The sequence below is a fragment of the Bos javanicus genome, chromosome 1 (genome assembly GCF_032452875.1).
Source record: "Bos javanicus breed banteng chromosome 1, ARS-OSU_banteng_1.0, whole genome shotgun sequence".
Taxonomy (NCBI): Eukaryota; Metazoa; Chordata; class Mammalia; order Artiodactyla; family Bovidae; genus Bos; species Bos javanicus.
The window spans coordinates 61403091-61419341 of record NC_083868.1 but is presented as its reverse complement, the minus strand read 5'-3'; the positions used below and the strand labels follow the sequence as shown (position 1 = coordinate 61419341).

Sequence of the window (16251 nt, the reverse complement as noted above, 5' to 3'; positions counted from 1 at the left end):
ACACTCCCGAAAGTTTTCTTAATATGTAGAGTATTAACCTGGCACCCAGCCTTATTTGCTGCATACAGAGCTCCATCAATCAGAAGAATGGAAAGCCTAGATTTCTAAGACTCTTATTAGGGCATTGGACTTAACTAGGTTCTGTAGATTTTATTGGGTAAATAACATAATATTTAATCCACAATATTTCTTCTGTTTCCCTGTGTAAGACTGAATCTATAGAAAGTCTAGATATAGTCCTTATAATTTCTGCCCTGTAGTCCTCTGAGTTCCACTTTTTACCCATATACTGCTGTCCTCTGCATCTTCCTGTGACCCGCACTGGATTATAAAACTCTGCTTTCATGAGTAAGAGCTTTCCTTGATTCCTGCCCCCCAACCCCCGCAACAGATAATTGCCCCTTGGAGAAGTAGGACTGTGGAAAATTAGTAGTGTTTTGTCACTAGCTTAGAAATGCTGGAATGAAATTTAAATCTTTCCCCAATGAACTATAAACTGCTCTCTCTTGCTCGGCCTCAAAACTGGAGTGTGATTTAATGTTTATTCAGCACCAACAATGTACAGCCACTTCAAAAGAGCATTCTGTTTACCTAGCACTCTAAAGTTCTAAAGACCTGTCATGTCCTTTCTGTCATCAGTACTCACCAGACCCTGGTGAAGAAGGAAGAGGGGACATGCACATTATCCCCACCACACACATTTAAATAAAGCTCAGACTCTTTAAGCCAGATAACTAAAGTCAATGGTCATATAACATGAATGGAACACAACTTCCTGATTCATTCTGATCTAACCAATAAGTGATATTACTTATTTTTCTCTGTTTTCCCTTTTTAAATCATCTATTTTTTGCCACCTGTTTTAGATCCTAGTTCATTCTCATCTTACATTTTAGAGAAAGCTGATTTTTTAAAAAAATCTCAGTATATTCTTCCTTCATTTGTGCAATGTTGTTTTCACTCCATTTCCTATTCACTTTCTTCTTTAACTTATGATTGCATTTAAATGTGTTATTGAGGGGGATATTGCAAGAAGGAAAGATGGTAAAGCCATTAGATGTTGTCTCTGCTGTTCTGTCTCTCTTCCCCTCTTCCTCTCCCTCTCTCTGTCCCTCCCTGCCTCTCTATCTTCTTTCTCTATTCCTGGTGCTGTGTTCAGTGCAGGCTCTCTGTTCTCACTGAGGCTACAGCTTCTTTGCTGAATCACTGCTCTGTATTCAGCCAGGGACCATGGAGTATTCCCAGTGTATTTATTTTCTGTTCCTGAGCTGAATGCTGGGTGCTTCTTTGTCCCGATGCCTTCTGCAAAGGAGTTTTAAGAGGTGGGGGATGGAGGGTGAAACGAAGCAGGAGGAGGAGGAATACCAATAAAGCTTCCTGTATCCCCCAGAGGAATGTGCGTAAAAGTCTTTAACATTGCTTCACTCAGTGTTCTCCTCTCTGCTGCCCTTGCTCTTAATTGGATCTAGACTCTGGAGAAAATCACTTTGTTAATGGGATGATTAAAGAAAAAAGAGAGGTGGAAGTTGGCTGTGCTCAGTTCTGGAGTTCTGGCAACTTAAACTCCTTGGGAATAAAAGTCTCAGATGCCTGATCTGTGGAAGGGATTCTACTTTCCTGATCATCAGGAAATATCACTTCCTTTCTGTTGCATATTTTTTCCCCTCTGGAAATGGGAGGTTATTTATTGTGTCTTCTAAAATTACAGAAAACTAATTTGCTTAGAAAATGTTGATCACCCATTTACTTAGCCATTTATCTATTTGTCCATCTGTTTGTTTATTCCTGTATTTGACAAATGGCTGTTAAGCTTGCCTTTGTGCCAGATACTGTCCTAAGTTGTGAGAGTAAAATGGTAAATGAGATTAAAAAAAGTACCTGCCCTCATGGAGCTTACATTTTAACCAAGGAAAAGATAATAAATAAATATTTCAATATATAAATAAGAGTTAAAGTTTGTGTTAGTGCAATGATTGAAAATCAACAGGATATAATAACAGAAGTCATGAAGAGGGGTACTTTGGATAATGTTTCTAGATAAGGCCCCTTTGAAGGAGTAATATTGAGACTGAGACATAAAAGCTGCTTCTACAAGCTTATCAGCACTATTTATATTTAGCAGTTTTAATGAGGTATAACATGTATTATGAAATTCAGTGACTATTAGTAAATGTACAGAGTTTTGCAGCCATCACCACAATGTAGTTTTAGAACATTTCCCTCATCCCCAGACAATCCCTCATTCCCATTTTAGTCAATCCCCCTTCCCACTCCAGACTCTGGTCTACTTTTTGTCTCTATTTAATTGCTTTCTCTGTACATTTCCAGAGAAGGCAATGGCACCCCACTCCAATACTCTTGCCTGGAAAATCCCATGGACAGAGGAGCCTCGTAGGCTGCAGTCCATGGGGTCACTAAGAGTTGGACACGACTGAGCAACTTCATTTTCACTTTTCCCTTTCATGCATTGGAGAAGGAAATGACAACCCACTCCAGTGTTCTTGCCTGGAGAAACCCAGGGATGGGGGAGCCTGGTGGGCTGCCGTCTATGGGGTCGCACAGAGTCGGACACAACTGAAGCGACTTAGCAGCAGCAGCAGCAGCAGCCTGTACATTTCATATAAATGGAAATATACAATATGAAATTTTTTACACCTGCCTTTTCTCATTTAGCATGCTTTTGAGGATCATTCATATTGTAGCATGCTTCACTGGTTTCCTCTTTTTTTATGACAGAATGATGATCCATTATATGGATATACCATATTTTATTTAATCATTCTCTAGTTGATGGACGCTTTGCAGCTATTAAGAACAATGTTGCTGTGAACATTTATTAACCATTCTGAGTGCTAACATATATTTTCACTTGTCTTCCATACATACCAAAATTGGAATTGCTCGATTGTATGGAAAATTTATACTTAACTTTTAGGAAATTATCACACAGTTTTTTAATATAGCTATAATTTTTTACATTTATACCAGCAGTGTACCCAGTTCCAGTTTCAAAACATTTTGCCATCTGTATTGATGTTTGTATTTTTGATATAGCCATTTGCTTGGGTATATAGTTGTACCTTATTGTGATTGTAGTTTGTACTAACCTGAAGTCTAACACTGATCTTTTCAAGTGCTTAATATACATTTGTATATATTTTTTGGTAATATGTTAATCATATATTTTGTCCCCTTTTTAATTGGTATGTCCATCTTATATTGAATTGTAAGAAATTTTAATATATTCTGGATACAATCCTTTATCAGGTATATGAACTTAAAAATATTTTTTTATAGTGTGTGGCTCATCTTTTTTATTTTGAAGTATACATTTTTAAAAAAATTTTGCTAAGTCTAGTTTATTAACTTTTTTTTCTCTTATGGATTGTGCTTTTGGTATCAGATCTAAAACCTTTTCACCTAGCCCAAAGTTACAAGAATTTATTCTAAGTTGTTTTTCTAAAATGTGTATAGTTTTAACTCTTATATTCAGGTCTGTGATTCACTTTTCATTCATTTATATATATGGTATGAAGTAAGTTCTAAATTCATTTTTTTTCAATATGAATATATCTGCTTGGTTCAGAAAAGATTATCCTATCCCTATAGAATTGAAAAGACTTTCCTATCCCTATACAATTGATTTTGTACCTTTGCCAATCTATTTTTCAATTGCTCTATGTCAGGAGGGAATAGGAGCATATGAAGCTGAAACCTGTTAGTTTGTACCTAGCTCAGCCATTGCCATAGCATGCCTGACACCTGGTATTCCATGCCTGTTACTGCTTGGTTTTCTAAGAGTTGTGCAAGATGGAATTCATTCATTGATTAGATACTATGTTATGTACAAAGAGATATGAGGCCCTTTTTGTTCTCAAAAGTTTTTAATGTGGGAGTTATATATATGAATTTACCTGCATATCAACAAAAGTAGGTACAGTATTACTTTCAGATGTTATAAAGAGCGAAATGAAGAAAAGTTAGAATTATAAGTCAAAAGAAGCTGATATATGGAAGTTATTTTAATAAAATTCACTTTGATAAATATGTTAATGGTTGTTCAATTGTGTATCCAAAATATTTTCCTCTAATTTTTAAATGGCCATTACAAGTAGATGAATACTGAGAGTTCTGTCCATCTACATTTTGGACAATAAGCAACGTACCCTACTGTCTGTGGCCCAAAATGGTTCAGTAGTCTACCTTTTGCCTGTTGTTGCCTCAGAGTTGGACACGATTGAAGTGACTTAGCAGTAGCAGTATTTTACTAGTACCATTGTCTAGACCTGACTCCTAGAGTATTGCTTTTCTAGCAAAAAATTTTAAAGTAATTATTATGTTAACTCAAAATCTCGTTAACCTACTCTCTAAACCTCTCAGAAACATAGGAAATAATGTTAATGGTTTGTTGAATAAGTGTTCAGGGGATATGTCAAATGTATCCGAGGATAGATTAACACTTTGTACAGATATGGGAAGAATAGAAAAGTACATAATTCCAGATAATATAGTTTCATTTATTTATCATTCATCCATTCATTTATTACCAGGCAAAATGCTAGAGAAAACGAAAACAGAGTGCTTTTGGAGAATCCTTGTGAGTTATCTACACAGAATGGGAGACAAGGGGAAACATTGCTGGAAAGATGACATCATTATAGAATATTTAATATTTAAGTAAAAGTTAACCCATTGTGGTTAGAAGGAAGAAGGACAGATGTTTCAGGATGAGGACATAACATGTGCACATGTTATGTGGAGACACTTAAAGATATACGAAAAATTCAGGGAATTGAAAGTGCATTGGTATGGATGAAGCGTAGTATGAGTGTTAACATGAGCAATGGGGTACAAGTGCTTTTAGGAAATGGTGACTCTGGGCAAATAAGATTACAAAGAGAAGGAAGTAGATAGATAGATATATTTGGAAATGTAGAATACATCCATTGTGAATCACTATGAATACTAGATTTAGGAGTCTGAATTTAATTTTAATTTTTTCAGGCTAGGGGAAGTGATTTGGTAACACACACTGCTATAGTTGTGGCTCATGGGATAGCTTGAAGGTGGGAAAGCCTGGCAACAGGGGCAACATCTGGAAGGGTGGTAGAGGTTTAATGATGAAGGGATAAATTAGTGAGTGTGACACTGGCATAAATAATAATACATCGGAAATATCTTGAAGAAATGATCAAAAGCATTGTGGCTTGTTGATTTATTAATGAGGAACCAAAGATGTCATTGAAATTTCAAGCTTGCTTAAATTGGAATATTAAGAAAAGGGAGTATTTTTGGTGAGAGAAAGGTGATAAATTTGATTTTCAGACCTGCTGAGTTTGAGATGACATTAAAATATCTGTGAAGCTTTTCAACTGGTGAACTAAGATAAATGACTAACTCTCATGAGCGAGACCAGTGATAAATATTAGATTGGAAAATTTTACATGCAGGAAGAAGGAGTAGTACTTTAAAATAAACATAAATGGCATTTAAAAAAGCATTGACTTCTCTGTGGTTAAAGTGAAGTCGCTCATTTATGTCCGACTCTTTGCGACCACATAGACTGTAGCCTACCAGGCTCCTCTGTCCATGGGATTTTCCAGGTAATAGTACTGGAGTGGATTGCCATTTCCTTCTCCAGGGGATCTTCCCAACCCAGGGCTCGAACCCAGGTCTCCCACAATGTAGACAGATGCTTTACCATCTGAGCCACCAGGGAAGTCCTAACTTAAAATAAATATAAATGGCATAAAAACAAACAAACAAACAAAAACATTGACTTCTCTGTGGTTGTACAGGAAAGTGACCAAGTGAAAATCCAGGTACCAGAGAGGGAGAGAGAGAGAATAGACACATATTTATGAAACAGATACTCTAGAGATGGTACAGCTTTTCAAGATTGCATCAGTATTATCTCAGGGGAGTTGAGTTATTAGAAGCACTGTGATTAGTCTCAAATAGGTCACTCACATCTCTAGGATCTAATATTTTCTTCCCCACTGTACAAAAGTGCCTTGGGTTCCTGCTGTGATCCCTGTAGCAGGAAATCCACAGGACCTAAAGGGTCCTGGTACTCAAAGACAAAGGGCACACCTATTTTACTAATGGAACCTCAAAAGAAATACAAAAGAGTCGTGTTACCCTCTTGGCATCATTTATTTATCATAATCAGGACTGACAAGTGAAACAGAGACTTATTCCCTTAGAGCAACAGGAAACAAACCAGTTGATTAAAATCAAAACAAAACAAACAAAAAAACAGGCCAGGATGTAGGCCAAACTCTCTTTCCCTTCTTTTCTCATCCCTTTGTCCTGTTTCTGATTTGATTTTCTTGTCATCATTTTCTCCAACAGATCGATTCCTCTTCATCTTGTGCCAGGGATTTTTAAGCAAAGAGAGAATCCTTCTCTTTGCAGGTGAGAGACAATCAAATTGAATATTACACAGCGCCTGAAGTGCAGGCAGCTGATAACAAGAGCCAGACTCAATATCCTGACAGATGTTGTCTTGGATTGATTAATCTTTGCTTGCTCTCTGGTGTAGCCATCCTCCATCATGGACAGCGTAGCCCCTTGGCTGCATCCCAAATAGGTTTCCATGTGACTGGGGCTGGCACGGAGGAACAATGCTGTTAAAAACGCAATAGAATCTCTTCCTTCTGAGAAGAAAAAAATTAAACCCCAGCTTGCCTCCCTCTGATTTGAAATCCACTGTAGCAGAAGGCCAGATTCTAGGCTTACTTTATGGCACTCAGACTAAAGGCATAGAGATGTCTCTTTTATGAGTTTTTAGTTGAACCGAAAAAAGAGAAAAGAGGGGGACCTTTCCCTCTTGAATTTCAAGAATTGAGGCATGGACGTTTTTGTAGTAGAAAAAAACATAGGCAATAGAGAAGATAGGATTTTAAAAAGTGAAAATAGAAAAGCATATAATTATAAGACTGCTCCCAAATATGAAGGAGGGGAAAAGAGATCCCTTCCTTCCCTCCTTTTTCTTCTCGGCTTCTCTCCCTTTCTTCCTTTGCCTTTTCCTTGCCTACTTTCATCTTTCCTTCCTGCCTGCTTCTTCTTCATTCCTTCTAATCTCCTTCTTGATTCTGTTTAACAATACTTATTATCTGGTATTAAGATACTCTCTAAATGCCAAGGAGACCAAGAAAAGTCTGTATCATGGGCATACTATTAACTTAGCAGGGGACCCAGGAGGTAGATAAATCAAACAGCAATGTGAGAAGTCTAGAACAAAGTAATGTTTGCCATGAGAACAAAAGGAAACTGGTGTGATGGGGGGCTTCGTGTATGAAAGCAGCCATGTCCTAGGCCTTGAAAGTGTTCACCAGGGCAGGGAAAGGAGCATTCTAAAGAGAAGTCAGCATGTGCAGGAGCATGGTGTACTTGAGGTAGTGTGTTAGCTAAATTCCAGCCCCACTAAATAACCAGGTCAAAGTCAGCATGTGTTCCACCTTGACAATTGCAGCAGAGTCACCATCACCTGCCTTGCTAACATTCAATCACTTAACTCCACTGTTTTTTGATTGCCATTTTTCTTCTATCAGTTCAGTTCAGTCGCTCAGTCATGTCCGACTCTTTGCAACCCCATGAACTGCAGCACACCAGGCCTCCTTGTCCATCACCAACTCCTGGAGTTTACCCAGACTCATGTCCATTGCATCGGTGATGCCATCTAACCATCTCATCCTCTGTTGTCCTCTTCTCCTGCCCTCAGTCTTTCCCAATATCAGGGTCTTTTCAAATGAGTCAGCTCTTTGCATCAGGTGGCCAAAATACTGGAATTTCAGCTTTAACATCAGTCCTTCCAATGAACACCCAGGACTGATCTCCTTTAGGATGGACTGGTTGGATCTCCTTGCAGTCCAAGGGACTCTCAAGAGTCTTCTCCAGCACCATAGTTCAAAAGCATCAATTCTTCTGCGCTCAGCCCTCTTTATATTCCAACTCTCATATCTATACATGACCACTGGAAAAACCACAGCCTTGACTAGATGGACCTTTGTTGACAAAATAATGTCTCTTCTTTTTAATATGCTGTCTAGGTTGGTCATAACCTTCCTTCCAATGAGTAAGCATCTTTTAATTTCATGGCTGCAGTCATCATCTGCAGTGATTTTGGAGCCCCCAAAAATAAAGTCAGCCACTGTTTCCCCATCTATTTGCCATGAAGTGATGGGACCGGATGCCATGATCTTAGTTTTCTGAATGTTGAGCTTTAAGCCAACTTTTTCACTCTCCTCTTTCACTTTCATCAAGAGGCTCTTTAGTTCCTCTTCACTTTCTGCCATAAGGGTGGTGTCATCTGCATATCTGAGATTACTGATATTTTTCTTCTATACATCTTTCCAAATGTAGTATCTCACTAGTGATCCAGTGTTCTATTTACTCCACTCTAGTCCTGGTGCTCCCTCAGCACCCTCTGTTTAGCAGTTACAGGTGACCACAACTAAGTAAAAATGCCTCACTCCTTTTCCAGTCCTGGGACAAAGCACGTGTAGGTATCCACTAGGGAGGAACTGTGAGCAGTTTGGAAAGCAAGTAGTTAGAGGGGTTGGGTCCTGAAAGAAAAGAGGAACATGACTATGGAAAAGTCTAGGAAGGCTTGTCCAGGATGGATCTTAAGAAGGAAATGAAGCCAGCAATATGCTGGGGTTTGTAGAGAGGGCTAGGAGCAGGAAAGACGTGCATGCGTGCTAAGTTGCTTCAGTTGTGTCTAACTCTGCGAACCCATGGACCGTAGCCCAACAGGCTCCTCTGTCCTTGGGATTCTCCAGGCAAGAATACTGGAGGGAGTTGCCATGCATAGGAACAGGAAAGACAAATAGATTAAACTACAAATGTGAGTTGCTTGAGATCTCGTCTTGTACAGCCTCGGCACAATTTCTGGCATGTCGAAGCGCTCAATTTGTGCTTGTTGAATCATTTATTTCAATAATGCTGACTGAAGGCAAATGGCTGAGAATCATTTCCCACACTACCTCAGTTTTACAGAATAAAGGAAACTTATAATCTATGGAAATAAAGCCCTTGTGAATTATAACTCTGCCTCTTTGAATTTATGTATGACTTCTATGCTTAGAATTCCAAGAATATACAGTGAAGCCTTTGTGAATGTCATAAGTTTATGGAAAGTGTATGAATTGGAATAAACATCTTGTTTTAAAATTTACAAAATATAGTGAGTGCATTTCCCCCAGCCCTGTTCCTTTCACCCCCATCCCCCACTAGACCACCTGTTTTCCTCCTCTGGCTGCTTTTTCACTTCATCCTTTGCCCAAAGCCCTGTTGACATATTTCAAAGTCTTTCATTTGCATTCTCTGCAAGGGCCTATGTTAATTTGACATCAGCAACATTACAGTGCAGCATGAAGGGTAAAGCACTATTATTATTTATTATGATGCTTTGAGTTTATACTTTACCTGTGGGAAGTTTCAAATGCCTGCATTGTGCCAGTCTGCAGTAATCATCTGTACACAGAATTTGAGGGCACGTCAGCTCTCTCTCTAAGATAGAAGAAGAAAACTAAGACAATCTGGGTAACTCTTCCTGCCACAGTTCCAAAAAAAAAAAAAAAACAACAACACTTCTTGGTCATTTAGTTATACATACTGAAGAGCACCAAGGAACCTGTTTCTTGGTCTCAAGCTCATTGACCAAACCATATATATTATAGAAAATTTAACTTTGTCCTCTAACCTTTGTCAGATTGGGCCGATACAGCTATAGCTCTCACTCAGTAATATCGTGAAGCAGGAAATATTTGTCATTACCTTCTTCAACAACTATTTTTTGGACACATCTCTCTATATTTCCTTACTTTATTATTTATGACCTCAGATGACCATTTTATGACCTTTGAGAGCTTCACGTTCTTCATCTGTAAAGTGGACATGGTAATAACTACAGTAGCCAAATAAAAATCTATCTGGATTTAGATAGGGAGAAACTTTAGTTCAAAAACAGGACTGTCACAGTAGGGAGAACACTGGTCTTGAAAATCTGCAGGTGTCTCAAAAGTCAAACAGGAAAAGGTTTTCTTTTATAGGGTAAAAGAGGGCAAGCAGAGAGAAGCCAAATCTTTGAGGGGATGCTGGACAAGCCAGGGGAAATGACCACTGTGGTCTGGTAGGAAAGTACCCCTCTGTGGCAAGCCAGTTCCCAGGAAAAACTGATGAGGGCTCAAGTTCTGCTTTTTAAGTGCTGCTCAGGTTTGGGGGTAAGCAGATCTCAGACCTGTGGGAAGAAGAGAAACTTGACTAAAGATGGGTCGGAAACAGACAAAATTGAAGGACAAGAAATGGGCAGTTGTGGACACTTGCTCACCTCTGCTGAGGACCGTCAGGGGAACTGAATGGCCTTGTAAGCAGGGTGATTGCAGCCAACCACAGAGGAGAGTTTTGCAGCCAAGCCTACAGAGTAGGGCTTCCTGGTGGCTTAGATGGTAAAGAATCTGCCCGCAATGCAGGAGACCTGAGTTTGATCCATGGGTTGGGAAGATTCCCTGGAGTAGGAAATGGCAACCCCCTCCAGTATGCTTGTCTGGAGAATTCTGTGGACAGAGGAGCCTGGTGGGATACAGTCCACATGGGGTCACAGAGAGTTGGACACGACTGAGTGACTAACACTTTCACAGAGTAGAACTCACAGACCTCCTTGAAGCTCTACAAGTCAGTAGAAATAGGATCTAGTCTGATTCTAGTCTGATTCCTCAGTGACTCCAATGCCTAATAGCACCTCACAGCATACTGTAGAGTCTAGTCAGGCTTTCTTGTGAACTAGATTAGGTTTTGCTGAAATATAATTCCCAATGATTTGAGAAGGCCTCAGAGCTGGATGATTGCTCTGGTTGTTCCAAATAGTTGAGATGTAAGGTTTTGAGGTAAGACCTATATTTTTAATACATGTCTGATGAATGAATGAAGAATCAATGAGTGAATAAATGAGTGAACAAATGAATGAACCACTTAACTTGGAAGGCATAGGCCAGACAGCATTATGAAGGGCTGAAGGAATTGTGTAGTAAACCACAGAGGATGCATGCAGTACTGAAATCCACTGTACTGCGAGGTGGAACATTTTGAGGAACCTGCTACCAAGGGAGTAGGAGATATTTTAGGGAAAGATAAAGATTCCACTGACTTTTTTTCTATTGTGAATACTTCTGCCACTTCTGCTTTCACTGTGTCATATCAAACAGTAATAACAGTCTCCAGATGAGCTATAAAATTCACCTTCCAAAAATATAAATTCCCCAAAATGGAAATTGGTATGATGATCTGACAGTGTACAACAGTCAGTTTAAAATGAAGAAAGTTCTCTTTAAAAAGAATAATGTATATTCTTTTTATTGGACATTTTTTTTACTCCATTCCACTTCCCTACCTCTTGCCTTTTTCAACCTCCTTATATTTGATGAAATATTAGAGACATGAATGCAGTATAAAGAAATAAAAAGGAGTGATTTCCAAAACCATTTTCATATTTTTTTCTTTTCTGCGAGGTTACTAAGTGACTATTTCCAAAAAGCTTTTCTGTCCTTTCTATAGCCTGACCGGAGCTCCCAGTTTGCTAGAGAAGCCTTTGCCTCTTTCGTTGGACATTTTTTTCCTCTTGATTTTTCCTGTGTTTACTTACCTATGATATCTGGAACCATGATTCATGGCTGAGACTTTCTGTGGATTGTGTGTCCCAACACTCTTTGGTGCAGAGTAATCTCTTCCTGCCTGCAGCGTGGAAACAGGAAGCAGGGGAGGAGAAAGTGCAGGGCAACTGTGCTGATCCAATTTAAAGTATAGTGACCTTGCTATTGGTGACAGAATTATTTGGTTCAGTGAATGTCTAATCTATGAACAATCAGATTAAACCTCTCCATCCTTCATGGCAAGCAGGTAAGAGGGCATGTAAGCAAGTGGAAAGAGCACTTGAATATCTTGTATAAATATTTTAAGGATGATATAGAATATCTGTAAAGACTAGGATAGTGCCGAGTGTAAAGTACGTGCTCAATAAACAAGGAAGTGTTTGTTTAAAAATGAAATTTTTTAAAGCATTAAAATAGTTTTCAGGTTTTCCAAGTAAATTGTTTATTTTTTAGAAGAAGCTAATTTATCGTAAATGAAATAAAGAAATGTGATTTTATGCATCTCTGTATATTTATAACATGTTATTATATATATATCAAAATTATGCATTTGCTGCCAAAGGCTTATTAATTTGAGATCATTTGTTCTTTTGTTAGTAATCAGTACTTATAATGGGATAGTCCTAAGGTCACTGAAACTACTATAGTGATTTTCAAATTTTAGCTTGCATCAGAATCACCTGGAGGATGTGTTAAAACTCAGATCGCTGAGCCACACCAGCTGTGTTTCTTATTAAGTAACTCTGGGTGGAGCCCAGTAATTTGCCTTTCTCACAAGTTCCCAGGTGAAGCTGAAGGGGCAATCCAGGGAACCACATTTTGAGAATCACTTCTAGTCACTGCTGATGGTCAACACTCCCTGATATTCAGTCACTTTAATTTTTCCTACCTGGTACATGGAAACGATTTTAGTATTAACTTCAAAGAGTGAATTTCTGCTTCCTTACCAACAGTTTATTAAATGTCTGCACTGCAGATTTATATTCAGGTTTGTTCCTTCATGTTGAGAATAATAAAAGACTTTCACTTCCCCTGATATTTAGGTTTATCTCATTTTCTGTAATGTTTAGAAAGTTACCAACTCATAATGATGTTAAATAATGAAGTTAGCTGTATGTCAATTATTTCAGTGAAATTGGGCAAAAAATAATGTCAAACAATAAAATTTCCTTTTTTTTGTTATTGTTTGGGTATTTACCCCTTAGGTTCTCAGTGGTGTGACTGCTTCTTTTGATCCAAGCTGAATTATAACTAGTGATTTCTACTAAAGACGCTACTGAACTAGGAACTTGCAGTCAGTGCTTATTTCTTGCTTGACAGTAGGTTATGTTCCCATTAAAAACTTGTTTGAGGCAGGTCCTTGGTTTCTCAGAACATTTCCTATAAAGGAGGAAGAGAGTTCAACTGAGTTGCCAGAGATGTAGCCATCCGTAAAGCAAGTATTTGCAATGCCCTTGATGTGGGAGCCTGCAGTATTAGTACTGTATGTCCTAAGGGAGTTCCAGGCAAGCAGAGCCAAGAAAATCCTCTGTGACTTTTCCTAGAGAGTGTATATTTTAAACTTAATATACTCTATCACCTAGGCTCCCCGCTCATTTTGTGTTTTCTTCTCCATTCTGGCTTGGGGTAGTATGATCATATATGAACAATTAGGACTTCCAGCTGTGTCCATGTACAGGAAGAGCTCTAGGGGAGCAGATCAGTGGTAATAATAGTCTCAGTAATATACCCTTACAGATGGCCAACCACCTATGGCTTGAAGGGATATAGCAGCTATTATGTGAGGGGGGTCACTGCATGGAGGAAGGCCCTGTGATAAATTGAGTCATTTATAGCATTTACTATAAGTCATTATATAGCATTTGCTGCTCATGCCTTGGAAATACCAGTCAGACCAGAGAAAAAGCCTGGCCAAAACCCCATCTCTTCTGGCAGGGTTCCCAAGCTTGGGGGCTGGGTAGTGAAGAGCAGAGAGCTGATGTGGACAGGGCTGTTGGCTCAGAGGTCCCTGGGTGGACCAAAGGGCAACCATCGTGCACTTCTCTGACCACGTGTCATTTTGCTGTGACCTGAAATTTGCTTTGAAAAGTTTTGGTATAAAAAGCAGTTAGGGAGGGTATTTCAAAACAGAAAGTAGGAATAGAAGAAAGCAAAGGAAATTTGTGCCAAAGTAAGAAAAAACTGACTAATTCGGTAATCCTACATAGATTTTTACAAATCAGCAGTTACTTTTAGAGGTGAATTCCAGCAGGTGACAAAGGAAGGTTCAGAGATTTTCCTCTAACACTAATCCTTCAGCTCTGCTCTGTCCTTCAGCTTTGCCAGAGTCCATTGGACTAACCTGACACTGGAAGTCTTTGTGTGAAACTCCCTTTTATGATCTCATCCAGGCACTTCAGTGTTTAACTCAATCTCAGTGAATGCGGGCTAAGAATCAAGGGTCTGATAAAAAAAAAAAATCTGCCCTTCCATAGATTTTGTATAACAATCTATGAAGAGCGCTAAGAATCCTATTACTTAGAATTATGATAGATGCAGAAGAAATTGACTTCATGTGATGAAAATCATATCCTACTAATGAAAACTTAAGGAAGAATTGAGATGTGAGGCTCACTGAGAGATTGTTCTTGAAAGACACCATTTAAAGAACCCTGAGTCTTCTTTACCTTGACACCAGCCTCAGCAAGAAATGTCCTCGCAGAGAAGGCAGAGAGAGTTAGGAATCTGAGCAGCTACTATGTGAGAGCTGCCTTTAAGTGCAACAATAATTCTCTTTTTTATTCAGTATTGGAGAAGGAAATTATTCAGTATAGGTCTGTAAATAAGTGTCCTTCTCCTTCCATTCAGCTTCTCCAGAGCATTTACAGCTCCTTAATTAGACACATGTCTGCTATTTATTACCATTTAAAAGAGTAAGTGCTTAATGTCCCACTGTTGAAAATTCCTAGTAATTAATAATTAACTAAATAAGCATAGCTCCTTCTCTACCTACCTCTTCTTTGGTTGTCTGCCTGCATTTATACATTAATATGTGGTAATTAAACAATGGCAGGAAAAGTGCCTCTGAGCTAACCAATGGTATCGGCACAACAATGGATTTATTGCTCACCCTTCCAGCCTTCATTAGTGCTATTTCTAAAGGGTGGGCTTCCCTGGTGGCTCAGTGGTCAAGAATCTGCCTGCAGTGCAGGAGACCTTTGGATCTTTGGGTTGGGAAGATCCCCTGGAGGAGGGCCTGGCAACCCACTCCAGTACTCTTACCTGGAGAATTCCATGGACAGAGGAGCCTGGCGCTCTATACAGTTCATAGGGTCACACAGTTGGACATGACTGAAACCACTAAAACAGCAGCAGCAGCTAAAGGGTAGAATGGAGAGAGTTGATTTCACCTGTGGCCTTTATTTTTCCATGTGACCAGGACGGTTTCCCATATGTATAATTTGGAACAGGTGACTTTGCCTTTTATCTTTAAAAGGGAAGTAAAAACTATAGACCCCATCATGCAAAACAACTTCCTAGTGCTAATCAAAAAAAAAAAAAAAGACTGCATAAAGAGATGTTTCATCTCATTGAGATCTCCCTCATCAGTAAAGAGGAAGATGACTGAGGTCACTGTGAAGTGCCTTTGTGCCAAATTTGGCCTGAAAAATTATGCATTGTCCATACCTGTCTTACAGTGTGCTTGAGGGGTCCAGAGGGAAAATACTGAGCAAACAGCTGGTAGTTAAGCTTTTACTGTGTCTGGTAATAATGTCAATGATAAACTAAAGCTTTGTACTTGAAGGCATCTCTCATCTAAGAAACTTAGAAAGCTCTAGGTATGATAATTCATTAGAGCTCCCAACAGTCCTGTGAAGGAACTAGGGAGCAACTACAATTTCTGGTGTACAAATGGGGAAACTGATGTAGAAAATGGGCAAAAATGCTTATTTCATTTCTGCATTATAACTGAGCAGTGGCCCTGGGAATAGAACATACATCTCCTGATTATAGTCTGCATAGGACCACATACTTAATGAGGAATTTTCTGTTAGAAAGAATCTGTTTACAACTAAAGTAAAGAAGTATTTGTGCTTTCGTAATTGTTGTATATCTGAGTGTCAGTAAGCTAACTCATTTTCATCCTGCCAGTTGTAATGCTTTTTTTTTTTTTTGGAGTCAGATAGACTTAGGTACTTTTAACTAGCTGTGAGATGTTGTGCAATCTCTCCAACCTGTCTGAGCAAGTAAAATGGGGGAGATACTATCTATCATGCATGGTGGCTACAAGGATTACATGCCTATTTTGCTATGGCCATAGTCAGGACTGGATGTTTCTCAATGTGTTGACCATAAATGTAAAGTTTGTACTGGTCATCCAGGTGTGATTAAATTCCTAGGCAGGAAAACTCAATGCCCACTGCTTCTTATCAGTATCAGTTCAGTTCAGTTGCTCAGTTGTATCCAACTCTTTACAACCCCATCAACCGCAGCACGCCAGGCCTCCCTGTCCATCACCAACTCCCGGAGTCCACCCAAACCCATGTCCACTGAGTCGTTGATGCCATCCAACCATCTCATCCTCTGTCGTCCCCTTTTCTTCCTGCCCTCAATCTTT

General features: G+C 39.1%; 1 protein-coding gene across 2 annotated transcripts in view; it reads left to right on the top strand.

Moving 5' to 3' along the window:
* LSAMP (limbic system associated membrane protein) overlaps positions 1-16251 on the top strand; it is a 707286-nt gene that overhangs the window by 24897 nt on the left and 666138 nt on the right. The gene's annotated exons all lie outside the window — the stretch shown is intronic.